The sequence below is a fragment of the Camelus dromedarius genome, chromosome 14 (genome assembly GCF_036321535.1).
Source record: "Camelus dromedarius isolate mCamDro1 chromosome 14, mCamDro1.pat, whole genome shotgun sequence".
NCBI classification, from domain to species: domain Eukaryota; kingdom Metazoa; phylum Chordata; class Mammalia; order Artiodactyla; family Camelidae; genus Camelus; species Camelus dromedarius.
The window spans coordinates 30076963-30103979 of NC_087449.1; the positions used below are offsets into that span (position 1 = coordinate 30076963).

At 43.0% G+C, this 27017-nt stretch overlaps 1 protein-coding gene across 1 annotated transcript in view; it reads left to right on the forward strand.

The window, feature by feature from the left end:
- The window catches only part of PLPP3 (phospholipid phosphatase 3), an 82818-nt gene that overhangs the window by 1094 nt on the left and 54707 nt on the right, over nt 1–27017 (forward strand). The window lies entirely within an intron of this gene.

The window sequence follows — 27017 nt, forward strand, 5'->3', positions numbered from 1 at the left end:
CGGGAAGTCGGCTGAACTGGGACCCAGAGCTGGTGGCCCTCCCTCCCAGTAAATGGATCTCCTGGAGCGCCGGGCTCCCGCCGGGAGCCGCGCTGCCTAAACCCCGGCCGAATGTAAACATCCAAGTCTTCCGCCGGGGCTGCCTCGGCTCGGGACTTGCAAGCTGGCCTCGTCACTTGCTGCTCCCCTGAACGCCCCCCAGGGGTTGGGAGGGTGCTCTCTACGGCCTGGATGCCGATCCAGCAGTCACTTTTTAGGTGCCTACTGTGTGCCAGGTGATAGTTTGGACTAGCCCTCTCCCTGACTCGGTGCAGGACGGGCGAGGAGCCCCATTTCACCCAGCGGGAAACTGCGGCTCTGGGAAGGCTCGCCACGGTCAGGCTTCGGGACCACAATTAATTGTACTTCCAGAAAGTAGAGGCTGTAGTCCACTTCAGTTTTCCAAACTGATTGGAAGCCACAGCTGACAGAGCGGGAGTAAAGGGGTTGGAGAGGGGAAGAGAGTAAGAAGGATTTATGGACTCGCCCCCGGGGCGGGGGGGGGGTGGTGGTGGTGGCTATTGACAGGAATCTACAGGAGATCCGAGGTTGAAGTCAGCGTAGCTTTTCTTTTTCTTTCTTTCTTTTATTTTTAAAGCGAATCTTGGTGTAATGGAAAGCGTGCAGGACTTGTCACCAGGACACTGCCACTCAGCCACTTGCCGGGTGTGCCACCTATCTGCCTCTTTGGCCTCAGTTTCCTCATCAGTGGAGTGAGAGGGTTGAAGTAGATGCTCTCGGGGCCCCTTCCTGCATTAAGAACTCGGATTCGGTCCAGGAGCTGTTCTGCCAACTCTGCTGACTGAAGAAACATCTGTGTTCCCAATTCAGTTCCCTTAAAATAGAACTCCTGCACGGAGGCTCAAGTCCCCTTTGAAATGGATTTGTCCACGCAGAGTGTGCAAACCAGAGACTTCTTGGGCTGGAGCTGAACATCCCTGTGTTCATAGCAGGGTCCTTCCCAGAGGTCCATCTGTCCTTGGCTTGACCGGCCTTAGTACATTTTGAGAGTCAGAGAGAAAGGGGACTTTCAGAGTTTACAAATAAGAATGGCCCCTTTTTAGATACTCTGACAGAGACAGAGCTGAAGGTAAAATTGTGCTCTGTGGGAGGGAAGACAGGTGACTAGTTCAGGTGGCAAACCCTGTTCCCACCTCTTCATATGAATTCTACATTAAGATGTTATGTAAAGGAATTGTCACTGGGGGGCCTACCTTCCTGAAGGCAACTGGCTTATGATGCACAGGGGGAAGATTAGTGCTTAAAGTCTCCCTGCCAAGCTATTGAGTTTTTAAAAGACCCTCCCTGGTCCTGGGGGAGTACAAGGAGCACATAAACACACTGAATCTGTTTGCTGTAAACTTGCCTGGGGCTTCCCAGTGTTTACTGGTGAGTTTTGTTGGTGGTAGGGTGAACTCTTTCTAAACTGTAGGTTCGAGGTGCCCTCCTACCTCCTACTTTGTGATTAGGAAAGCCCGGCTAGAACTTGCTTGACAGCCTTCCGACAGTTTTATTGTTCTCTCCTCTCTCCGTGTTCGGATTTCAGAAGGCAGTCCCAAGAGATGGTGTATCTTATCAAAGAAAAAAGCGTGAAGGAATTTGCAGAAAGACACACATACCAGCATTAGTTAAGCCAGGGACAAGAAACCCCAAATACTGTTGTGCATTGAAGGTGTAAGTAAGGTGTATGTTTGCATGTGTCAGTTCATCTGAGACTCTTCCTGTGCCTCCCCCCCCAAAGCGAATATTGTACACCTAGCTGTTATATGTACTCGCTGTTGGTCTGTTCGAGCACATGGTTTTGTTTACCTGAAAGAAGTTAGTAAGATGACAGGAACCTTGTATTTTACTGAAAGAAGCACATAGCTATCTGTTTTAAGGATATGTCCCTTGCCATTAACATCATGTCCACAAAGTCTTTTTCAAAGGGTCTCCCCATGCATGGGCTCTATTACAGTATCACTAATGTAATGCCTTGTTCTACCGCCTTTAATAGGAGACACTGTAAGGTAAACATTTACTTGCGAAATTTATGCAGGAGAACTCTACTCGGCTTCCAAAAGAAAATTATTAACACACCATGTGATTTTAATATTCCACACACCACAGTCCTAAAAAAAATTGATTCTACTTGGTTCACTCTTTGCCTAAGACTGTCAGCATGGTTTAATTTTTATACAGTTTATTGATCGCACGGTCTGGATTATTAGGCCCTAATATATGAAAAAGCGAGACAGTTTTGTTTATTCTCTCGCAGGAATATACAGCAAGCTCCATTTCCTTGTATCTGGACAAAAGAAAAGCTGATGTGCAAAATAGGTGTTATGTAAGTGAAAATATGCAAGCAGCTTAACTCATTTCACATACCTTTTTGGAATGTTAAATTCTCGGTGAGAAAAACAGAAGTCCACTCTCTTTTGAAGGCCAAAAGAATCTGGTGTTAGCGAATCACCGATGGGAGTTTACCCCCTGAGTGAATAGCTATCTTTGCTAATTATTGCTTTTATAAATATAGTTATGAATCTTCTCATGGCTGTTTTTCTGAAATCGATTTGTTTTCCTTTCAGTTGCATAATGTGTATGGCCTTCTGGTTTTTTGTGCAATGCTTCTGCTGTCCCAGGTTACAAGAGCACAGCAGAGAATTTTCCCAGGCAAGGAAGGAGGAGCATCTGCTGTTTTCGTAAGCTCTGTTAGCCTCTTTTAAAGATAAATCAGTTTATGTACTTTTCACTGCAACCTTTATGAAGAGATAATCTCCATTTTATAGATGAGAAAACTGAGAATCACACTGAAGTCAATTTGAGTTGATCCCTAATCCTCAGCGAGCATGGCTGGAGTCCATCCCACTTTTCTGCCCTCATCTGAAGAATTCTGAATCTCAGATTTTCATTAGAAAATCCTGAAGCTTGGTTTGCAGAAAGCCTTGTCCCTCCACGTTTTCCAGTTAGTCATTTGCACCAAGACAGATGGACAAAGGTGGTTCAACTCTCCTGGTCAGTAATATGGTCTCGTCCCCTCAAGGGATCATTTTGATCTGGGGCCAGTTCGAGCACTAAGGAATTCCCAGATTGTGAGGGCACCTTTTTACCCCCTGAGACATTGGCTCTAATGAAAGGACAAGGGGCAGTGCATGGCTGTAGGACAAATGCAGAGCTTCGATAAATCCATATGGAGCTTCTCTGCCCCATCCCCTGTCTCCTCCCTGTCCCCCTCCAGATATGCCCTGAGTGCCTCCTCCCAACCCACGCACTTTGATGCTTGAGCAGTGTTAGACAGGTCCAGCTTTTTGTCCTGTGGACTTTGTTCAAGGCCCTTCATCCTCTGAGTTCAGTTAACCCATCCACCAAATGGTGATCAGAACGGCCGCCTCATTATGTTGCTGTGAGGATCAGAGGAAATACTAGAAGTGAAAGTTATTGGTCATCTCTCAAGACTTGGGCAAATGCAAGGGATTATAACCCAGATGGACATTTTGTGGTTGTCTGCAGATGTTGTGTCTCAGAACCGTAGGTAGATGAGACCATGAAATGAAAACTTGATGGTGATATTATAGTGAAGACCATACAGCGTCCTCTTCCAATAGGAGAAGGCCACATTTGCCCAATGAGTTGAAAACAGATGATTTCCATTCATTTTTTTTATTAAAAAATATTTATTTATTTATTGAAGTATAGTCAGTTACAGTGTGTGAACTTCTGGTGTACAGCATAATGTTGATCTAAACTTTAGCTGGGAAGGAAACCCTAAAATTTAGCAGAATTCTTGAGCCATCTAATCTTCACAGTATAATCCTTCTGAACCCTCTTGAGGGAAGTTTCTTTTGTTCAGGAAGACTGTTGGCTTTTGATATGGGCAGGTAGGTTAGCTGAGCCAATGGTGATGATGGGAGACAGTTGAGGGAGCAGGTGCTTGGGCAGGTTTGGTGTGAAAGGCCTGACTTCTGAGCCATCCCCACCAGGAAACATGTCAATGAAGCAGAGAGAAGGAAGCTCAAATGGGACAAAATAAGACAATCTGGATGATCAGCCACAATGCTATGTGATTTAGTGGTTCTAGAACGTTTTGGGGACACTTCTTGATTTGCAGTTAAATGGCTGAGGTAAAATTCTAGGACTGTTCCATCTATGAGATATGTAAACTCATCATGTGTTATTACAGGTTCCAGGCTGGCCAGCGCCACCATCTAGATCTGTGGTTGTGGACAAATTGGTTTTTAATGGGTTTCAGTTTTTTCCATCGGTGAAATGACTGGTTGGGCAGGGTTGTATCTAATGTCTAAGCCTGCCATGTGACATTCTGGGATCGATTTCTAGCAGAGAGGAATGACACTGGCATTTGTTAAACGTCTCCCTGGTACATGCACTCTGCTTAGCTCTTGACTGTATTAGCACTGTGAGTCATTACAGGGACAAGGGACCCAGAAAGACAGGCGCTCCGGTCTGGTACCGCCACTGCCTTGCTGTGTGACTTTCGGAACATCCCCTTGACTTTGGTCTCTTGATTATCATCACAAAGGGGAGAGACTACAGCATCTCTCAGAGCCTTTCTGGTACTAATGATTTTATGAGTCTGTGCTGGTAGATACTGTGACACAGACACCCAGTCATTGCTTCTCTTAGACTGTGCGTTATCCATTGAGTTGTTAGATTTTTTTAAATCAAAGAATTGTTGCTGAAAATTAGCTTAAATGGGGGTTCATTCCGGAGAGAAAATAGCACAGTCTTTTCCTAGAGTGAATCCAATATGCTGAGAAACTGGCTAGATGCTTCTTGGCCAGGTGTGTCTTCTCCCCGCTTCCTAAAATTTATAGGAATTACAAGCAAACAAATGAGCAAGCACAGCAGGTGACGTTTCCCTACTTTTTGTTACTTGATTATTATAGTCACTGAGCTTGTGTTTTTAATAATCCAGTAGATTTTGAAAACTTAACCTACCATGTGAATCAGAGGCTGTAGAAACAGATTTTCATTCATGGGGTGAACCTCCCAGCCAAGAAGCATCCTGCGTGGGGTGAAATGAGAAGGGAGCCTCCTTTTCATAGGTGAGCCCTGCTGACTCTTCCAGGATGGTTGAAAACCTCTATTTCCTCATTGTCTGGATTGGCTATTTTTTTTTTTCCTTAGCACTTTCGTCCCTTCCTCTTACACTTAAGCGATAGACCATCGGGGTACAGCTGCCTTTGTGGGAGACTGCTAAAGCCAGAGCTGGGGTCCTTTTCCACTGTCACCCCTTGGGATTTCCTGTCAATTTCAGATTCTTTCTTCCTCTCTTCCTGTGCAGTTGTTTGCACTGGCAAACCCAGTTGTGCACAGCGTGATGCTAATGAGACCAGAGTCGAGGGCACCTTCCCTGTGTGGGCAGTTATTATATTTGTGGAGATGCCCTGCCCTTATTTGAGGAGGGATCATGTATTTGGGGGATGTCTGCTATGTCAGTACTTCACAAACTCAGCTAATAAGGAGACCCACCTAGTGTGACACACAGATTCTCAGGCTCCTTCCTGGAAGATTCAAATTCAGGAGACTTTGGGCCAGTGCCCAGGACTCTGTATTTTATAAAGCTTCTGGTGGGTCTTAACAGGCCAATTTAAGAACCACTGTGTTGCTTAACAGCTAATGTCTTAAGAGCAATTGAGGAGGACAGTCGGTTCCCATAGAGGGACTGGATGTTCTGGCACTTTTCTCCTTGTTAGGCTGTCTGTGCTTTCTGTTCTGCTTGTGGCTAGCACACCTGTCTTTTTCAGTAAAGATATTCAAGGTTGTTAGGATTCTTTCAAGGGGAAAAATTACCTCTGGGTGCCGGCCTGAAGGTCTCTTTGTCATTTTCAGTGCAAGGACTTGGTGGTGTCTCCTACTTGCTGACAGGCTGATTTTTGTTTATTTCTGGGTTCTAAACTGAGTTCTCTGTAGTGGCAGTTGTTAGCCAAGTGACCACTTTGGATAAATGAGGTGTTAACTCTGTAAGTGTTTTCTTTTGAGATATTGAGGTTTGTGTATGAATAAAAAGTGACATGAATAAATTAGATTTCTAAAGAGAGCCTTTAAAAGATCAAAGTTAGCTTGGCAAAGTATTATAGAAAGACCATGAGCTTTGGATTCACCCAGATCTGGGTTTGAATTCTGACATAAAGTCATCCACATGTGTGACTTGGACAAAAAATATTTAGCTTTTTAGATTTCAGTTTCCTTATCTGTAAAATAAGAAAGCAAACCTCATGACACCCTTGTACCATGATGCACAGCTGAGAACGCAAATCTGAAAGCAGTTTGAAAAGTGAAAAACCACCCTGTCATTGTCAGGTTTTTTTAGGGGGAGGAGGTAATTAGGTTTTTATTTATTTATTTTTGATGGAGGTACTGGGGATTGAACCGAGGACCTTGTGCATGCTAGGCATGTGCTCTACCACTGAGCTATGCTCCCCCCCACCCATTATCAGGTATTATGTTGCTATTATCAGTGATAGGAACAGTAGAATTTTCCTTTCCTTCCCAATGTTCTTACTCCTCCGTGGTTCTACGAAGTTGTCTTTCATTTTCTGGCAGCCAAGTTGCCTGAAATGTATTAGGGGAAACAATTGTTAAGAGAATCCTAAGAAAAAAAAGCAGGGAACACAAATGTTTTCCATCAGCCAAAGAAAAGCAGTGTCTACCATATACAAAATAGATAAACAAGTTTCTACTGTACGGCACAGGGAACTATATTCAATGCCTTGCTGTAACCTATAATGAAAAGGAAAATGAAAACGAATATATGTATGTGTCTGTATGACTGAAGTATTATGCTGTACACCAGAAATTGACACAACTTGGTAAACTGGTTATACTTCAATTACAAAAAAAAAAAAAAGAAAGAAAGAAAGAAAAGAAAAGCAGTGGCAGGTTTGGGAGAAGTCACAGTGCAGGGACTTCAGTATCCTTTGGTGGTCACATCCTTCCCTCTGGAAGGGACAGGGCCGTATCATCTTGAGAGAAAGACACATACACCTTAGGAAGGCTGGCAGGGAATCTGGACAAACGGTCTGTTTTAGGATCAGCTCTTCTATGCATTTTGTGACGGCCAAGGGAAAAATCTAAAAAGAACGGTAGTGATTGAAAATGATCACAATGCTTGCCATCCAGGGCATTCTTCGTATTTCTCGACGAAAGGAGGAACTGTGCTAGTTATCAGATCTATTATTCAGGCCAGCCACGTGGTATAGATGTTAGGTTCCTTCTGTGGAGGAGGAAAGTGCAGTTCAGAGAAGTTAAGTAACTTGCCCCAGGGTGCCCAGCTGGTAGGTGGTCTCTAAATCTTCCAGAGTTCTTGTCAGCTTACCTTGTGCCCACTTTTCAATGCACTTAATGCAGTGAAGACCCCCTGTTTTCCATTCCATTTCATTTATTTTGATTTTATTCAGTCGAACATGTACAATACATTCTCCAGGGCTCAATCTGGGACATAATATGAGGCTTAACTCAAGGATCCTGTTGGGCAGTGGAGGAGACAGAGTTATTTGTAAATGCAGAACAGCTTAGCATGTGCTGAATGGGCCTCCCTGTGGCCATAATAAAGAAAATTCCATCGGAGCAATTCTGCAGCGCCTAGATTCATGGAATCTTTAGAATTTGCAAGTACCTTGGGGATTTCATTATCAACAATACCAAGGTCATTTTTCATCACCGTCAGAAAAATTGGCCTCTTTAAACAGGGATGGGTGGGAGGTCTGAGGGGAAGCACAGGCTTTAGAGACAGACAGGTGGAAGCTGCTTATGGTTATTAGCTGCCTGCACTCAGGGAAGTTATGACAGTCTCAGGCCTCACTCTTCCCATTTGTAAAATGGGATAACACGTGTCATGAACTTGTGAGGCAATGCCTGGTCTAGTGCGGGGTGGTGTCCCTCACTCTCTGCTCTGTCACTGTCACTGTGTCCCTAGTCCATACCCTTGATTCACAGAGGAGACACCTGAGGCTTGGACTGGTTAGTACCTGTCCAGCGATAGTCAAAAAGCAGGGCCTAGAACCAAGGTCTTGCCTTAACACCATTTTTGCTTTTCTGGTGTGTACTTGTCGGTTTGAAATTTGATACCATTTCTGAGGTAGTTCTCCAGAGAGTTCTAGTCTGTTTTTTCCTCCTGCCTGTGTCATTTAAAAGAGGAACAAGACAAACAGGTTTACCTTTTAATCCAAATCAGGGGATGATAGTTGAATGAGGCCAGAGATACATGGGGCAAATCTGAAGGACTAGGCAGTTTTTTTTTGGCTGTATCACTTTTCTTTAAACTGGTGCTTGTTCCAGAAAGTGCTTATTACCAAAGATCACTGCTGACTGATTTGACCTTCAGTAGGCACCATCTTTTTCAAGCAGTGTGTCCCCAGAGAGAAGAGAGAGGGCTCACGTTGTTGAAGTTTTTGCTTTTGACCTAGAAGGAAACTGAGTCTCAGATAAAATAATTTTCTCAAGGTCATGCATTAGTTGGCGGTCTCAACATTCAAAAGAAGGCTTGGTCAGTTTCTTAAAGAGTCTTGTGAAACTATGCTTCCGTTAGGTCCGGGTAAAATTATAAATTATGGTCTGTATGAAAATTTCCAAATTTAAAACAAACCAAACTGAACAACACACATAAGATCCAGTTGGCGACTTTTGAAAGGAACTTGCTGATTTCTGGGTGCTTTGAAAGCATATATTGCAATCAGAGTATTGGTGGTAAGTGTGTTTTTGAGGTTTGTCACAAATTAACAAAATTATATGCCTTGAGAGTTTTGCAGAGAAATGCAAATCAGTGTGAGCGCCTTGTCGTAATAAGCAGGATGCTTTGGTTCCTGTTTGTGTATCCCTAAAGCATGTAATAGACAAGATTATATTGACACGAAGGAAACTATTCTCATTGGTGGTTTCTTTATATTTTGTCCCCATGTTAGTTTGCGGCATCAATCAGTATAATTTCTAGAGTCTATTTAATTAAGTCTACGTTTGTACCTGTCTTTTAAGTCTTCTCTTCTGCAGATATTTCTTGAGCATCTATTAAGTGCATTCCCCACCATCCCCCCACCACCGACTTCTTCTGGGGTGGGGTTGGGGGTGGGGTTCCTTGTCCTTTAAGAATTCCCAGGCTGGTGAATGGGTAACAGACTTTTGCATAATTTTATACACTAAGCGCTGCTGACTTGGGAGTGCTAAGGGAAGGGCTGTAGCTGCAAAGAAGAGCAATGAAGTCTTGCAAGAGAAATAATAGCCCACGTGCCATGAAGTGGGAAAGGGTATTGCAGCAGAGGGAGCAATGGGTGCTGAGACGTGAAACCACAAACAGATTTAGGAAGGGTGAGTAGCTGGAGGCTGGGGTGTAAGTGTGTATTAGCACTGAGTTGGTGGGGAAAGAGTATGTTGGGGATGAGGCTGGAGAGACAGTTCGACAGTTCAGAGCCTGATTATAAAGGGGGCCAAAAGTGACAAGTCGCTAAGGAACTTGAACTTTATTTTGGAGGACCAGCAAATGAAGTTTTATTTTTAAAGTTTTCATTTTTCTTTTTATTATGGAAAATTTCATGCAGAAACCAAACACAGTATATATACCTAAGAGTGGAATTGCTGGGTCACATGATTATGCCATGTGAAACTTTTAAAGGAACTACCAAACTGTTTTTCCATAGCAGCTGTACCATTTTAGAAATATCAGAAGGCTAGTTAAAATGTCTAAGGGAAAAAAAAGTATAAAAGTTTAACAGACAACATTTGGAATGAACGCATTCATGAACAGTTTTTAAGAGGAGATTAATCTAATCTGATTTGTGTTTGAGATCCCTGGGTTTGCAGGGAGGGAAATTGGAGGCCAAGGAGGAGACCCACTGGGAGGCAGATAATGCTGAGCTGAAGGCACTGGGGACAGAGGAGCAGGACCATTGAGAAGGCGGTTCCAGGGGGGTCCTGATCTCCTGGTTGGGAGCCTTTGTGCTGCGGTGATGCTGCTCCCTCCACAAATACTGGAAATGCAGTGTTTGTAGAAGACTTAAGAGGTCTGTATTATAGAATTAGTAAAGATTCTTCATGTTCATAGCCTTATTAGAAAGATGAGGCTACAATATATATGCACATATGTAATAATGTATGCATATATGTATACATAAAGAGATATGCATGTATATTTTTATATGTGTATATATATACAATTTTTGCTCTGGGATTTCTCAAATGCCCCTTAGAATAAATGGGCCATTGGAAATCCTCTTGGTTTAGAGAAATGATTTTCCTTGGGTTATAATGGTATTTTTAAAACAGTTTTGTTGATGTATAATTTACGTACGGTAACATTTATTCATTTAAAGTGTGCAGTTCACTGGCTGTTAATGTATTCACAGAGTTGGGCAACCGTCACCACAATCCATTTTAGAACATTTTTATCACTGCAAAAAAGCAAAAAACTGATACCCATTAGCTGTCACTCCACGTTTCCCCTCCTCCCCCATCGCATGGCAACCACTATCAACTTTCTGTTTCTTTGCCTTTCACTCAGCATAACATTTCTCACGTTCATCCATATTGTATCATGTATGTTCAGCATTTTGAGTACATCTAATTTTAAAAAAACGATTGGAAGTATAGTCAGTTATAATGTGTCAATTTCTGGTGTACAGCATAATGTCTTAGTCATACATATATATACATATATTAGTCTACTTTTTAAAAAATATACTTTTATTGAAGTATAGTCAGTTTACAACATTGTGTCAATTTCTGGCATGCAGCACAATACTTCAGTCATATAGGAACATACATATATTCATTTTCATATTCTTTTCACCATAAGTTACCACAAGATATTGTATATAGTTCCCCGTGCTATACAGTATAAACTTGTTTTTTATCTATTCATCTACTTTTATTGCCAAGTAATATTCCATTTTATATGGACATACCACTTTTGGCTTATACATCTATCACTCGGAGAATCTCTGGGTTATTTCTGCTATTTGGCTATTATGAATAGTGCTGCTGTGAACATTCATGTACAGATTTTTGTTTGGACGTACATCTTGAATTCTCTGGGTATATAAACCTCAGAGAGGAAATGCAGGATCATATCATATGGTAACTCTATGTTTAACTTTTTGAGGAACTGCCCAACTACTTTCCGTAGTGGCTGCCCCATTTTAGAAGTATCTTAAGATTCATTCAAATATGTGTGGAAAAAATACAAAAGTTTGACCGAAGACCTTTGGAATTAACATATTCAAGAAACCACAATAGTGTTGCTTTGTTCCTCAGAGAATTTTTCACAAAGAAACAAAGTTTTCAATCAGTGTAACAGTGTCACTGGGTTTAAGATGAGTGAGCAGAGAACAATAAGGCTGGCTGAGGAATAGGTGCTGGGTGGTCAGCTGGACCCACTCACCCGCCCAGTAATGTGCTGCCACAAAACAGGGTGTGACAAGCAGATTCCTGCTTCAGCGAGATGAAAAACAGCCTTTGATCTTCCGAGTATCTTGAAAAAAAAAAGTACAACTATCAGAATCTAAATATTCCTCAGATCTGCTTAATAATACTTTTAAGACCACAAACTAGAACTATAGTTCCTAATAGGGGTGACTTTTTTCACCCCCTCCGCCCCCGAGATATGGTTGTCTGCATAATTTCATCCCAGAAATTACAATTATTGTGCTTTTTTTGTTTTGTTTTGTCAAGGGGGAGGTAATTAGGTTTAATTATTTTTAATGGAGGTACTGGGGATTGAGCCCAGGACCTCGTGCATGCTAGGCACGCACTCTGCCTTTGGGCTATGCCCTCCCTCTACTGTGCATTTTTAAGATTCGTATGCTGGGTGCCAGGAGATAACTCACACTGAAGGTTAAGCTGTAAGTGCATGAAAATTAAACCACATATAATACAAGAGGGTGAGGAAAAGGCACTCAGCCTTTATTATTAGGAGTTTTAGGTGCCATCTCACTTCATCTTTCCAATAACAGAACAAGGTAGATGTCAATAACCGGTTTTGCAGCTCAGTGAGGGTAGATGATTTGCCCAAATTTACATGGCTAATGTGTGTTAGGCTTGGGGTTTGGACTGAAGCCTGACTAAATAATGACCATTGCTAACATTTATTGAGTCCCAGCTGTGTACCTCTCACTGGGCGAAGCAGTGTGCATGCATTCTCTTATTTAACCCTCCCAATGAGCCTGTGGATTCTTTATTACTATTACCTCCATTTACAGAACTGAGGTTCAGAGACATTAAAAATAACTTCACCAAAAGTTATGCAGCAAGTGAGTTTGAGAGTTGGGGTCAGACCTGAGCGGTCTGTCTCACGAGGCCCTTCTTAACCACTAGGCTGTCCTGCTTTAGTTCTCCGAGTGTTTCTGAAGCCCAGGTCTTCCCCGCTACTCCCTGCCCACTTTCACATCAGCAACACGTGATGAACTGTCCAAAGTGAGTTAGACTCGTGATTCTCACCCCTTGTCCTCTGGACCCATCAAGGTGCATCAGGGCAATCACGGGGCCTCGCACGCTCTTTTCAGTACTTCAAAAATATCTAACATGTTCTGTACATTTTTCAATGATTAACTTGCCTAGAGTAACTCAGACCATCCGCCTCGGCCTGGACTGGTCGAAGCCCTAGCGCTCCGTGCCTGTGATTTGACCGTGGAGTGACACCCGGCGGTCCCCTCTGGTCTGGCTGGTTGCTTCCACTCCTCAGGAGATGCGATTGGCACTTCCCAGGCTTTGATTAACAAAAGTGGTGAAATATTTTTTTAAAACTTTATTTATTATTGACGTGTAGTTGATTTACAATGTTAGTCTCAGTTGTACAGCAAAGTGGCTCAGGTATACATATATATACTTATATATTTTTTTCAGATTCTTTTCCATTATAGCTTATTACAGGAAATTGAGTATAGTTCCCTGTGCTATGCAGTAGGTCCTTGTTGTTTACCTATTTTTTTTTGTTGTTGTTGTGTCAATCTCTAGTGTACAGCATAATGTCCCAGTTGTACCTATACATACATACATTCGTTTTCATATCCTTTTTCATTAAAGGTTATTACACAATATTGAATATAGTTCCCTGTGCTATACAGAAGACATTTGTTTTGTTAATCTATTTTTATATATAGTGGTTAATTTTTGTATTTTATGTATAGTAGTTTGTATTTGTTAATCCCAAACTCCTAATGTATTCCTCCCCTCTTCCTGTCCCCTTTGGTAACCATAGTTCGTTTTCTCTGTCTGTCAAAAGTGGAGAAACCATTGAAATACAGTTTACCTGGTAAATAAGGACATCTTCCAGACCTCACAGAGGGTCAGGAGGGAACCGTGAGGGATCTTGTTGGGGAAAAGTTGGATGTCGTCGAGTGGATAAGCTGCTCTGTGAATCTAGATGAGAGGAAGACCATTGACCCTGGGAAGGCTTCTTAAAGGGAGTAGGGACTTGAACTAGGCCTGTGTCACTCACTTCAGGGCAGCAGTAGTGGGTCTCTCTGCTAGTGGCCCTTTTTGCACCATGGGCTCCATTTGCTGTCCTTGTGGCTTGTGTAACCTTTGGGTCACACTGAGGGACTGTGAGCTGCTCTGGTGAGTGGCTGTGAATGCGGCACCTTCATTAAATGCAGTAAATAGAACTTCCACCAGTAGCCTCTTCCCCACAAATGACCCACATTGTCGTAAAGTTAGCAACCACTGACAGGAAGTGGCAGAAATCCACACAGTGGGTTTCATTAGACACTGGCCCAAAGTAGCTGTTTGGGTCAATTTGGCTTCCGTGGTAGGTTTCTAGGGAGCAAGGTCCTAATACATTATTTCTCATCTTTGCATTTGTCTTGCTGTCATCTTGGCCTTAATGGATAAAGTTTGGTTAAATGCATAGTATCTTCTTTTGAGGCAGCTGCACATTGTGCCATCGAAGGGAGGAACTTCTGGCAGGCTGAGACTGAAAAATACTTCCAGAAGTGTCACCAACTTGCAGTAGTCATTTACCCTTAGTTTCCTTTTCCACAGTTTCAGTTACCTTCGGTCCAAAAGTATGAAACAGAAAATCCCAGAAATAAACAATTCGTAAGTTTCAATTTGCATGCATTCTGAGTAGTATGATCAAATCTCTCGCCAGGATCTCCAGTCGTCAGCATCGTCTGCAGCTGACCTCCAACCATCGTGGCTCCATGATCCAGGATCGCCCGAATCAGGCAATCCTCCTTCTGATGTATGGTCAGAAGGTCAATAGTAGCCTCACGCTAGGTCACAATGCCGACTCATTGCTTCACTTTATCCCATCACATAGGCATTTTATCATCTTACACCATCACAAGAAGAAGGGTGAGTACAGTATAATCAGGCATTTTAAGAGAGAGACCACAATCACATAACTTTTATTATTCATATTGTTAATCTCTAACTGTGCCTAAATTATAAATCAAACTTTACCATAGCCATGAATGTACAGGAAAATTCATAGTCTGTTTAGGGTTCGGGTCTATTTGCAGTTTCAGACATCCAGCGGAGGTCTTGGAATGTATCCCCGTAAGTAAGGGGGGACCACTAGACTTGAATCTTTTGTTTAACAGGCTTCTCATTTAAATCTGTTTGGGGTGGCTCCAGTGCCACGGTGGGAGGGCTGATGGGCTCTGCTCACCCTAGTGAGCCATTGCTTTGGAAGGTCCGTACACTAGTTATTGTGTGAATGCAGGATTCTCAGAGGCTGGCTGGGAAATTAAAGCATACTCCTTGGGTCAAAGCATTCAAAATACAGGGCTTTCAATCCCCGGGGGAAAACAAGCCCTCTTGATTTTAGGTTTAATTTTCCAAAGGCCACTGACGGCGTTGAAGAACCTTTAATTATCATTTTGCTTTAAATTGGTTGTTTGCGGTTATGGTGACCTCAGCCGTGAAAGCCTAACATTTATTATTAATGAATAACCTATTTCGCGGAATAGTTCTACCAGGTGATAAGATATGCATCTGAGAATGGGAATGGAAATATTCCCTCTTGCCTCAATGAATTTTTCTCATTCTAGCTCTTCAACGCCCCAGCCTTGAAAAGTTAGTAAAACAAGACACCCAAACCACCACACCCAGAATGTCATTCTCCCAATGTCAACAGGAAAGACGCTGGGAGAGGAACATTTTTGAACCCTTACACTATAGTCAGGCACATTCGCGTATCTCATCAAATCGTAGAACCATGAAGGGGAGATGCCGCCGTAACTGATTTTACAGATGTGTCAGTTGTCCTTCGGAAAGGTTGAAGAGCTTACTGGGAATCCTGCATCTGGAAAATGATGAAGACCCTGGGATGAGAACCAGGGAGCACCTATGCGTGCTCTTCCCTCCCGCAGTGCAGATCTGCCTTGGAATTTGCACTGACTGTTATTTTCAAAAATGAGCCTATGAAGCAAGCCAGCAAGCCAGAAAGCTTTAAAGTGAAATGATCAGACCTTGTAAAGCGTTCAAGTGGGATTTGGGGTTTAAAGCCTTTTGCCCGCTTTAGTATTGCCTGCTTCTTTGTTAATTCTGAGAGGACAGATATTAGACTCAAAACCTCTGGGCTGAAAGAGGGAAGGGCATGAACTTGGCTGACCATGTTCCCGGTGGGCAGTAATGCAAGGGGCTTATTGACTCTCTTGGATGTCACTACAGCCTCTAAGGAGGAGGTTGGAGTTCATTTCAGTTTTCTCGGAACCTGGGGGGCACCGCCTGTCTCAATCCTTTTTGGTGGATGGTGACACACTGTATTAATAATTCAACTAGTTAATCACTAGCAGAGATCATTTACTGAGATTCCAGGGGAACTGCTTTGCTAAAATCTGCTTGGAGCTGGTCTCTTGGACCGTATGTCCACTTTGATTGAAAATATGTCAAAGAGCATCCCAGCTTCAGTTCTGTAGAGCCTTAGGCAGGAGACTACTTCGCAGATTTCCTGCAGAAATGGGATGACTTTTCTGCAGGGGGATAGCAGCTTCGGATTGTGTTGTTAATTCTCCTCAGTTCTCTAAAGGAGTTAAAAAGGCAGGGAAATGCAGCAGCCTCCACTTTGGTTAGAGGCTCTGTGTGTTTCCCAGGCTATTGTAGGGCTCCTATTCAGCTGGGATTTCAATGGTGATGTGATTTGCATGAAAGCAAGTGTATAAAGCAGGTCTTTTTTTCCCCCCTTTCCTCAAAGAAGTTTTGGGACATTTCTTTTTCGGACTGAGTTGGCAAGAGGCTTTGACAAACACAGACCCATGGAAAAGTTCAACAGGACTGAGAGCAAGCCCGTTTTGTCCAGATCCTTCACTCTTAGAATGCAGAGTAACAGAGCAGCTGGCCAGAGGCACCTCAGATCATTGGAGTCATAGCAAGGGCTGTTCCCCCACTGTGGACCAGTGATGAATGGAGAAAGTGTATCATTGCCTAGTTTCCATTCTCTGTTGTCAGAAAAAATATAGATGAGAGCATTCCTGGGACTCAGCTGCCTGTCTTATCTTTCCAGCAGTATTTATTGAGATAAATACAAAGAGATAACGTACTAGAGGTGGATCCTGCCCTCAAGGGGCAGGTGAGGAGATGAGAAGATAGACACACAGTCGTTCTTGGAGAAAACATGGCCAGTTGCCTTGAGCTGATAATTAAATGAAATTTTATTTATTTACTTATTGCCATATAGTTGATTTACAATGTTCTGTTGATTTCCAGCATACAGCATAGTGATCCAGTTACACGAATAGATATTCTTTCTCATTTTGGGTTATTATAAGATACTGAATGCAGTTCCCTGAGTTACACAGTAAGATCTGTTGTGTATCTGTTTTATAGACAGTCATTTGGATCTGTTAGTCCCAAACTCCTAATTTATCCCTCCTCCCACTTTTCCTTTGGTGCCCGTTAAGTTTGTAAATGAAAATTTCAAAATAGAAAGGCAAGAGGCAGCTCCGTGCTGATCCTGGGCTGTGTTCCCAACTTGGCTGTATTAGCTGGGTGATTTCTGGGACATCACGGCCACTTGAGGAATGATAAACCGGAGGCAATGATTCATTCCCTGCCGACCTCATCGAGCTCTTGAGACCAAGGGTATGGTATCATGTATGTATATGTATATATATGAAAATTCTTTGAATCTACAAAGTCATATTCGTACAAGGAATAGATGGATATATTTTGCCCTCTAAATCTGCTCTCTCTTCTCCAGTCTCCCTATTTCTATCCCATTTTAGATACATGCTATCATACACCTATCTTTGAAGACATTCCTTTATAGGTTTTTATTTCTAGGGGGACAGTGAATCCCAGATGTCATTTAGGCATTAACAATACAGGAATCACTTCTCAAAACTGTAGTTCTGATCACATAGGCCCTTCTCTTCAGGATTTTTAGGACCCCTTGTTGACTACAGAATAAAACTGCTTAGTGTATTAGAGACCCTTCAGTAACTGGCCCCAACCAACCCTTCCTGCTTCCCTTTCCCTTGCGTCCCCATCCCTTCCACATCCCCCGTGATGCCCTTGTCCCAGACATCTCCATTCTGGGGCTGTTCCAGGAACTTTCCCACTGTGTCCTTCTTCCTCTTTGCTTGATATGCATTGCTCACCTCTTGATGCTCAGGTGCCAGCCACTCTGTGAAGCCTTTTCTGGTTTCCTTTGGGCAGGATTAGTCCTTCTTTGGGGCATCATAGCATTTTGTATTGACCTTCCCAATGTCAAAATGTTGGGTTTGCTTTATAGCTTTCTATTAAGATGGAACTGGACATAACAGGTGCTTAAAATTTTTTATAGTCAAGACATTAAAGAAAATGCCAATAGAAAGTCACTTTAGTGAATATAGACAAGAAGCAAAAAGAAAAATACAATTTTTGTTGCCTACACTACAGCAGCCCTAAGGCAGCCACTGACACAGTATCTCTTCTATAAATAGCTGAATTATTACTAAGTATCATTACAAAAGTAAACACTTGGTGCTTAGTACATACTTCCTGCAAGTCAATGTGATGAAATGGAAAAAGCTTTCACTTGGGAAAGTTTGTAACAGCCCATAATAAAGTATTAACTAACCTGAGAGATTGAGATTATGTAACTAACCAAAGGCAGCTAGGTATTTTAAGTTCAAGTTTGCATTCACATGGTGTTTTGAACTTGGTCAACAGACTGAATTTGTACTAACAGTGATAGCTTCCATTAAAAGAAAAAAAAAAGTTGAACTTACCCTAAAAGCTAGGGCTGTATTTTAGGATGAGTGATTTTTCTCATCCTAGTCTTGCCTTATGGAGGGGCTCTGAGTGAGGACAGGAAGTGCCTCCTGTCTGGGGAAGGTAACCGAGCAGGGAGTTAAGAAATCTGGGTTTATGTCTGCTAACTTTCTTAACTAACTTACTGGGTCTCCTTAGCCAAGAAACTTTCCCTCTCTGCGACTGTGACTCTGTTGCCTCATCTGAGCAATGGGACCATTCAGTCTTCCAGCATGAAGAACTCTCGAGTTCTTTTGCCCAGTTGGGAGCTTCCTCCGAAATTTCTATCTCTATTCCTTAAAATATTATGCGGTTTACCCTAAAGGAGGAAGGGGAGGAGTTTCTCCTCTCAGCTCTTTTCTGTTTGATCGTATTGCTGTGCTCGTTCTTACTTCTGTTACTTCAAGAGTATTTCCTTCATTGCTTTTACCCATTGGAAAAACATTGAAAAACAATCCCCCAGTATTTGAGGACACTGCACATTTGTATGTTTGCCTTTTCAGGTATTTATCTGGGCTAACCTTGCTTCCCATGATTCTGAGAGGGCTGAGACTGAAGTATCAAAATATCTGATTTATAGGCGGAAGGAACGAACAGTTAAGAGCAGCTAATGTGTTTTACTCAAGCCCTGCGAATGAGTGTATGATTAGTCCAATTTTATATGATCAAACTGAGGCATAGAGCGGTTAGGTGCTAGGAATTAACCCAAGATCTCTGTACACACCTTATTTCAAAACCCAGGCTTCAAGACCACTTGATCAGTCTTCCCAATTTCACCCCAATCCAGTGCCGCCCCTCTAAACCATCTTTGCTTGGTTAGTATCAAGCCTCTGCCTATTAATTCCAGTGATTGTGAATTTTATTCCTGGGAAGCAGTTCTAATTGTTTAAAAGGTTCTGTTACATAAAATCTACCTTCCTATAATGTTAACCCAGCCTCCGCCATGCTTGGTACCATGCTGGTAAGTAATTATTAACATTAATAATGATATTAATCAGTTTTGTAATTAAAAGCCCTTGAATAAATAGTGGTGATGCATCACTTCAACAAATATTCATTGAGCACCTTTTATGTCTAATGATGAATTGGGTGTAGTCTCTGCCTGTGAGTCTTCTGCAGTGTACACTGGGCGGATGCAGTTCTAAAAATACAGCATGGACACTGTACAGAGGTAGCAGATGGAGCTAGGGGGCCGGGGGCAGTGCCTTCACAGTTGTCTGGATGGGCAGCTCAGAAGGATGCTCTTAGGTACCATTGTCGAAGAAGGCATTGCCCTGAAGAACTCACTTGAGCAGAATGGTTCCTCTGCCTTAGCTCTGACTATCGGGACAGAGACCATCCTTCAGAATAATCTTACAAAACAGGAGGTGGATGGTCCCAAGCATCGAGAGTTTTCCCTTACCCGCTCCCACGGTATATATGGGAAAACTAGGCTCAGGGAAGTGAACTGTCTTAGAAAATGAGTAAATCCAGAGGAAATTAAACCCTTACTGTGCAGGTTCAGGTTTAAATCCAATATATACCATACTTTAAAGCATCTCTTTACTCTGTGGTTTTGGTTCTTCTGCAAATCAGATAATGGCCCCATGGGTCAGTAATTGACAAAGCCTTTTAAACCTTAACGTAACATCTCAAAGCACAATAATATACTCTTATAGTAAAAAATATTCCAAAAATATGATTATGTTAGGAGGGGGTAGCCCTCTCACCATCCCTCCAAATTCCACTCCCCAGAGACATCTACTTTTAACCGTTTGTAGTTCCTGCCAGCCTTATTTTGAATGCACAGGTATTCTCATTGGCATCCACCTTCATCCGTCCGGGTCTCCTTGTTTCCTAGACATGCCCCAGATGTCTGCCTTCTGCTTTGGGTCATGTCTTTGCTCTTCAAAGCACCCTTTCCTTATTCTCTGCCAATGGGAAAGAGTATCCTTTCTTAAGGCTGGTTTCTGCTCAGCCCACACCCTAACTACTCTAACCATAGGGTACTTTCACCTCCTCATTCTGAGTCCTTCCAGCCTGGCACTAGGTAGCGACCTTCAATCCCTTATGTTCCATTGGTCTAACTTTCCTTCCCTTAATAATGGGACAGTTGAATTAGATGATCTCTAAGTTCTGCTGAAGTCATCAACTATCAAAGACACTTAGGAGGGAGCTTCATGGTTGGAAGTCTTGACTGCGTTGATTTGCTGAATCCTGTTACAGGGGTGCAACATAAAAGGAGAGATCAACAGATTCACTGTAAGAAGTTCCCACAGTTTATAAACTCCAGAGTCATAAAGTTTTAAACTTTGGCACAGTGGGAAGAGGATATGTCTTGGGGGACAGTTCTGGACTCAAGTCTTGGCTCCGCCGTTTGCCAACTTATACCCTGAGGCAAGGGTTTGTAACCTCTCTGAACATCAGTTTCCTCATCCGTAAAATGGGACAACAGTTCCCATCTCACAGATTGTCCCACGATTGGGAGATGATTGGTGGCAGACGGTAGGCTCTTCCACATTAATCTCTACCCTAGCCCATAAAATCTTTTGGTTTGGAAACTCATCTGTCATAAAGAATTGGCCAGCAGCACAAGTACGCGTATGAGAGAGTGCTGTCTGGATTTACAGCACGTGTGGTATACAAAGCATGGATTAGCTGCAGTTTATCTGGGAGAAGTAACTTTGGAGTCCTTCCAAGGACTCGTTGAGCGGCTGCGCACATGTAGCCAGCTCTCTTCTCATCTGCGTTTGCCGTAGGAAGGTGTTTTCCAATTTGGAGAGAGCGTGTTGGAAATTTGTCTTTAATGCATTCCAGTGTTCTGAGGCAAAGCCCGCCGGAGAGACTGAGCAGAGCATATTAACCAATATCATTTAAAGTTGATTAAAACTATCATCTTAATTAAATACAAGAGAACAAGAAGTTCTCAGTCTTCTGGTAGCAATTAAAGACTAAAGAGTCAATTTGAAGTTGTTTTTGCAACTCTTAAAATAATACTCTCTCTCCCCCCTCCCATGAAAAGAGTTTCTAAGCTAGAGACATGCCCTCACATTGGGGTTTTTGAAAGCTGTGAGGACCACAAACCTGCTGGCAAAGCCTTCTGCTGCCAAGGCATCGGAGTTCTCAAAAGCAAGAGGGTTCAAGCTCAGGATATGCTGATTTGGAAAGAGAGCCCAAACAAAGGGCCTTTTGAGGCAGGAAACTGGGCTTTGGCTTCAGCACAGAGCAATGTGGGATTGGAAAAGCGCCCTGGGACTTACTGAGGAGAAGAGGGACTCGGAGATGGATGGAAGAAGTATAAAGTTTCTCCATACAGTGAGAGTTTCTTTCAAAACCCTCGAAAGTTGGTTTCAGAAGCTGTTATCTTTGCTTTGTCCGCTACATCAGCATGCCCATAAAAAATGTGGACTGAACGTCATTGTATGTCTTTGAGCAGAAAAGGGAAATGATCCTTGAACTTACAGGTAGACGTTCCCATTCTAGCAAGATGCCTGACCTGAAGGCCAGTGGTTTTCTTTCAAGACCTGAAGCAACCACACTCATGAATTCCTTCACTCGCTCACTCAGTTGCAATATTAGCTGATCACCTGCTACATGCCAGGCTATGTAGCCACAAAGTTAAATGGCACAATACCTACTCAAGGAACTCAACATCCAATTGACCAAAACTTGAAGAACTTCCCTCTGTGTTCACATACATGTGACACCTCCTTCTCCCCATCACCCAAAAAAGTTTTTACCTTTGACCTTCCCCAAAGTGAAACTCCTAATGCTCATCTTCATAGACTTGCTGCAGAGTGGCACATTGATCAGCAGAAGGAGTCCAGCAGGGACAGTTCAGTTAGAGAAGGGCCATCTGCAGGGCAAAAAGTTTGATGATATGATTTTTAAGGAAGAGAAAATCATTTACATTCTGGCCAGTTCTGTTCTTCGTTTTTATACATCAAAACCACCTATTAAGCAAAAAGTCCATGACTAGGGAAGACATACTTCCCGTCAACTGGTTGGTGAGATGGTGGGAGGGGGCAGAAATAGAACCATAGGAACAACAGAAGGAAAAGTGTGGGCTTGGCAGAACCATTGGTAACAGCACTTACACTGAGGGGACCGGGTCACCTGAGCTCCTCTCTACAGAAGAGCAGTGGCTTTGGGTTATACATTTGGAAAACTGATTCTTCTAGAACAGAAAGGACTCAGATGCGAGGCAAAAAGGGACAATGTTTCATGTATTAGGGATCTTGAATGTTTGCTCTGTGCCCCAAATGTGCATCGATGCTGTAGCCCATGCTTGAGTGTCTTCCAAGAGTCAAGAATGCAAGCTTGCGCAGTCTCTGCCTCGGAGCATTGTTTATGTGCCAGTTAACTATTAACTGTTCCTGCACAGTGGTTTTACAGATATATGCTTGAGTGACAAATGCAAACATATTCGAATTCAGAGGTGCCCAAGCCTTGAATCTGTATCTAGGTTACCCTAATATTAGTCAGATGCTGTCATGCGATGGCTTTCCGCCATCTTGATTCCCATGGCAAGTGGTGGTTTTCATGATTGGATTTAATCAGAGAAGTTACAATGGCTGACTGGTTTACTGAGCAACATTTTAGAAAGTTTCTGATGTGTTTATAGATACCAGGGTCACGCATGTAGGTTTTCTCTTCCTCTTTGGATTCTAATATTTGTATGATAGGTTAAAATCTGGGGAAAATGCTGCATTCCCATGTGTATTTGGAGAGTTATAGAGAATAAGGAAGGGCTTATGTGAAGTCCCAACAGTGAAATCTGAGACGAGGACCTTCTTTTATTACTTCTTTACCCAAGACATTTTTGACACTAGCATACTTTTTAAGACTTTATTTTCTCAAAGGCAAATTGTTTTTCATTGATATTTTAAACTACCTAACCCAAAATTTGGTGAAAAGAGGGAACATCACCCATAATCCACCACCTAACACACAAATATGCCATTGGGCATATTTCCTTTTAGTCATTTTTATTTGATTTTCTTTCACTTATTTCAGTGTGTATATGTAGGATTTTCTATGTTGCCAATAGTCACCATAATCCAAGTTATTTCACCTTTGCTTTACCAAATGACCCTTTGCAGTCATTCAGAGGTAGCATCACCCTTTCTTCACGCATAGACTTCTCTCTCACTCCCTTCCTCTTCCCTTCAGTCTGCTCCCCCTGATCAGAACTCTCTAGGGTAGGTACTCCTGCTTGCTGTGCACTTGGATGGCTATGACAGCACCGCAAACCGGACGGCTTAAACCGCAGAAATTTACTGTCTCACAGCTATGGAGGTGGACGTCTGGAATCAAGGTGGTGCAGGATGCTTCCTCCTAGCCATCCAAGTGCACAGAGAGCTCCTTGGCTTGTGGAGGGCCGTCTTCACGTTCACACGGGCTTTCCCCTCGTGCACCCTGTCTCTGTCTAAGTCTCCCTTTTTCATCAGGTCAGCAGCCATATTGCATTAGAACCCACCCCAATGTCCTCATGGTAAGTTGATTACCTCTGTAAAGACCCCATCTGCAAATAAGGTCCCACTTGGGGCTCCTGGGAATTAGAACTCCAACATAGGAATCTGAGGGCACCATTCAGTCCATAACACTGTCCATTTATATATGAGGAAATTGAGGCCCAAGCCAAGCAGCTGGAGATTTGAATGTAGGCCTAAGTGACTCTGAAATGGTACCTTACCATCACATCCTGTTTTCTCCCCATGAACTGTAAATACCATGAACAAAGGGGAAAAAAAAGTTCTTCCTTGATATGAGCTTAATTAGTTTGAGACACCGATAATTATTAACTGCTAAATTTAACTGAGTTTTACCAGTTGAAACCTGTATAAATCATGTTATTTAAAAACAAAGTTAAGCACAACACACTATGCTTAGTTAAAACTTCTTACCGCTCTAAACGTTTGCTTACCCTGTCGCACAGACTATTCCATTCTTAACTGAAAGTGCCAGGAAATACAGTGACCGGTAGGCTTTATGGCGTTCCAGTCATTCCCTGGCAATTGAACCACACTTTATCGCAAGACCAATCGGTATTGGATATTGGTCACCAATTTTTATTTTGTTTCTCTGTCTTTTGTAGATTCTTTTTAGTTTTTCATTTTCTTTCTCCTGTATTAGTGACTGTGGCAAGCTACACACACACACTCACACACACACACACACACACACACCCACCCCATATACATACACACCACCAGGCCCCGGGGAAGGCTAGTACCATTATCACAATGACCAGCTATTGTAGCCAGCCCACCCCTGGTGCAGTGGCACGGTGTGTACCTGTGTCCCTTTGTCACTGAGTACACTGGGGCAAATCACTCCTCTTCTTGATTTCCTCACATGAATTAAAAAAAAAGTGATTTCACCTGTGATCAATGCATATCCCCAGTTGCTCTTACATCAATGCTTTGTTCACTGTAGGTGCATAATGTTTATTGGACAAAAGTGAATGAAGAGAAAGTAAACACATAGCCTCCATAGTGTGGCGTGAACCAAGGAAGATCCAAGGGACATTCCATTCAAACCAGCACGCGGTGCTGAGAAAGCACCGTCATTTTCCTTTCGCTGGAAATAATCAAACATTGGACAGACATCGGTGTTTTACAGAAATCTGCACATACTGATGCTCTCGAGGGAAGGAGGAACTCCCACGTGGGGCAGAGGGCTCCCTAGTCATCCTTCTTCATCCTCATGCATTTCATGGGGACGACTGTGAACGGTAACAAGTGCTCCGTGAATTGAACGCACCCTGTATGTGGTACTGTACCCCTAAACCTCCCAGTAACCCTGCAAGGTTGGCCCCACTGGCCCCACTTTGCAGAGGGCCTGGAGAGGCTCGCAGCTTGCTCAGTGTCACGGGAGAAAAAGAGGCAGATCTGAGCTTCAGAAGCAAATCTGGTTGACTGCAAAACTTGTGCTTTTTTCTAATAATCCGTGTTGTCCAACACCCGCTCCCACCTCATAAAAAAACCGAAGACTACCACAGGGACTTTCATACAACATATTCAGTAACTGTATATGACATACATAGTGGGTTTCTTTTTTTTTAAATAATTAAAAAAAATCTTTAATTTTATTTCCTCCCCCCCCATCCCCTTTACAGAAGCACTGGTGATTGAATCCAGGACCTCGTGCATGCCAAGCATGTGCTCTACTACTGAGCTGTACCCCCGTAAAGAAATGGATTTCTTTATGGGCCAAGATAATGCTTGTTTCTCACCTTCTTAGAGAAGGCACACCATCCCATATTCATGATGCCAGGAACACTGACTGAGCGTTTCTGTGTGCCAGGCATTATATGAAGCATCTTTGCACATGGCACTTTTTTCATGTCACATCCTTGTGGGAGGGTAACTGACTTGTTTAAGGTGGAGACAGGACCCAGGTGTGTCTGACTCCAAACTCCACACACATGGAGCTCCACCATGCTACTCGCTGCCATGTGTTTCAGTTGCCAACAGATGGGTTACCTGTCCCCTTTAGCCACCTACTTTGTCTACACCTAGGTCTGCTCCTATGTGTTAAGATAACCTGAGAATCTGAATAGATGAGCAGTGAGTTTCGTAGAGAGGTTTGAAGCAAAGAGGGAACAGCCCCAGCCACTCCTGGAGAGCAGGTAGTGTCTATTGAGTTGCACTGTCCAGGACCTAGCTTGGCATCAAGGCTGTGACAGGTTTTAATACATCTCATTTAGGGTTGATGGGGATGTGTCTAGAAAATGCAGGTTTTTCCTTTGGAAGGTGCTTGGTCAGTGAGCAGGGAGCTTTAGATGTAAAGTCCCCGTGCTCTGGTCCCTCTTCCCCATGGCCGCCAGGGTGATCTTTCTCAAAAGCAGACTGGCCAAACTGGTGTACTCCAGATGTGTTCCTTTATTTGAGTCTCTGCTGTGTATCTAGCACTGTGTCGGGGATAAATAAAAAACACCGTCCCTGCTAGCTAGGAAATCAGTCTTACTTGAAAGCCCTATGCTCAAAACATAATTTTGGAGCTGGTTAGAGATCATTTAGGCTAACTTTCCTTAGAGAGGGCTCTGGAGAACTTCAGTTCTTCTAGGTTGTACACTTCCCTGTTGAAACTCAAAAGTGAACTTTGATGAAGGCTCCAGGGAAAGCAGTTTATGCCAGATATGCTTTGGGACATGACTGAATAGTGCAGCCTCCCCTCTTTAGCAGATAAGGAATCTCGGTGAGGAAAAGTGACTTTCTGAAGTCGGTGAAGAATCAGCCTTGGGCTCCAAGACCCAGCCCTAGGCTGCTTCTGCTGCACAGAGGCCTCCGGATTTTACTTCCCGCTCTGTTTCTATCTTCAGACCAGGCAGTTGTAAGGCATGGATTTTCTTCTGAATCTTGAAACCATATGTTTCTCAGACTTCTTTTCTCCCATTCTAAGATAGGCCTCTGACATTTGATGTCTGAAATCATTCTGTTTCTTTTTCAGAGCCACCCTGGCAAAGCTCTTGGAAAGCTCACTTCACCACGTGGCAGAAGAGAAAGTGAGGGGAGAATTGCAGGTGTGGATTCTCCCAGGATCCCTGTGTAGGAAAGACGGGTTTTTCTATTGGGATGTCACTGGCCCCCTAGGCAGGGAGCTCTGTGAGGGCTGGGATCCGTTTTCCTAATCTCAGCATTTCCCATCCCCAGCGCGTGACAGGCACGCAGTAATCATTTGATATTTGATATGGCCTAACATCTCACTTATTTAGTGCATGCGTGAAAAACTGCATTTTAAAAGCCCTTGAATTTAAACATGAAATTGTTTTGACTTTTCAGCGTCGTGATTCCCAGCTCACCTTGGGACAGAACCATCTCAAGGTCTTATTG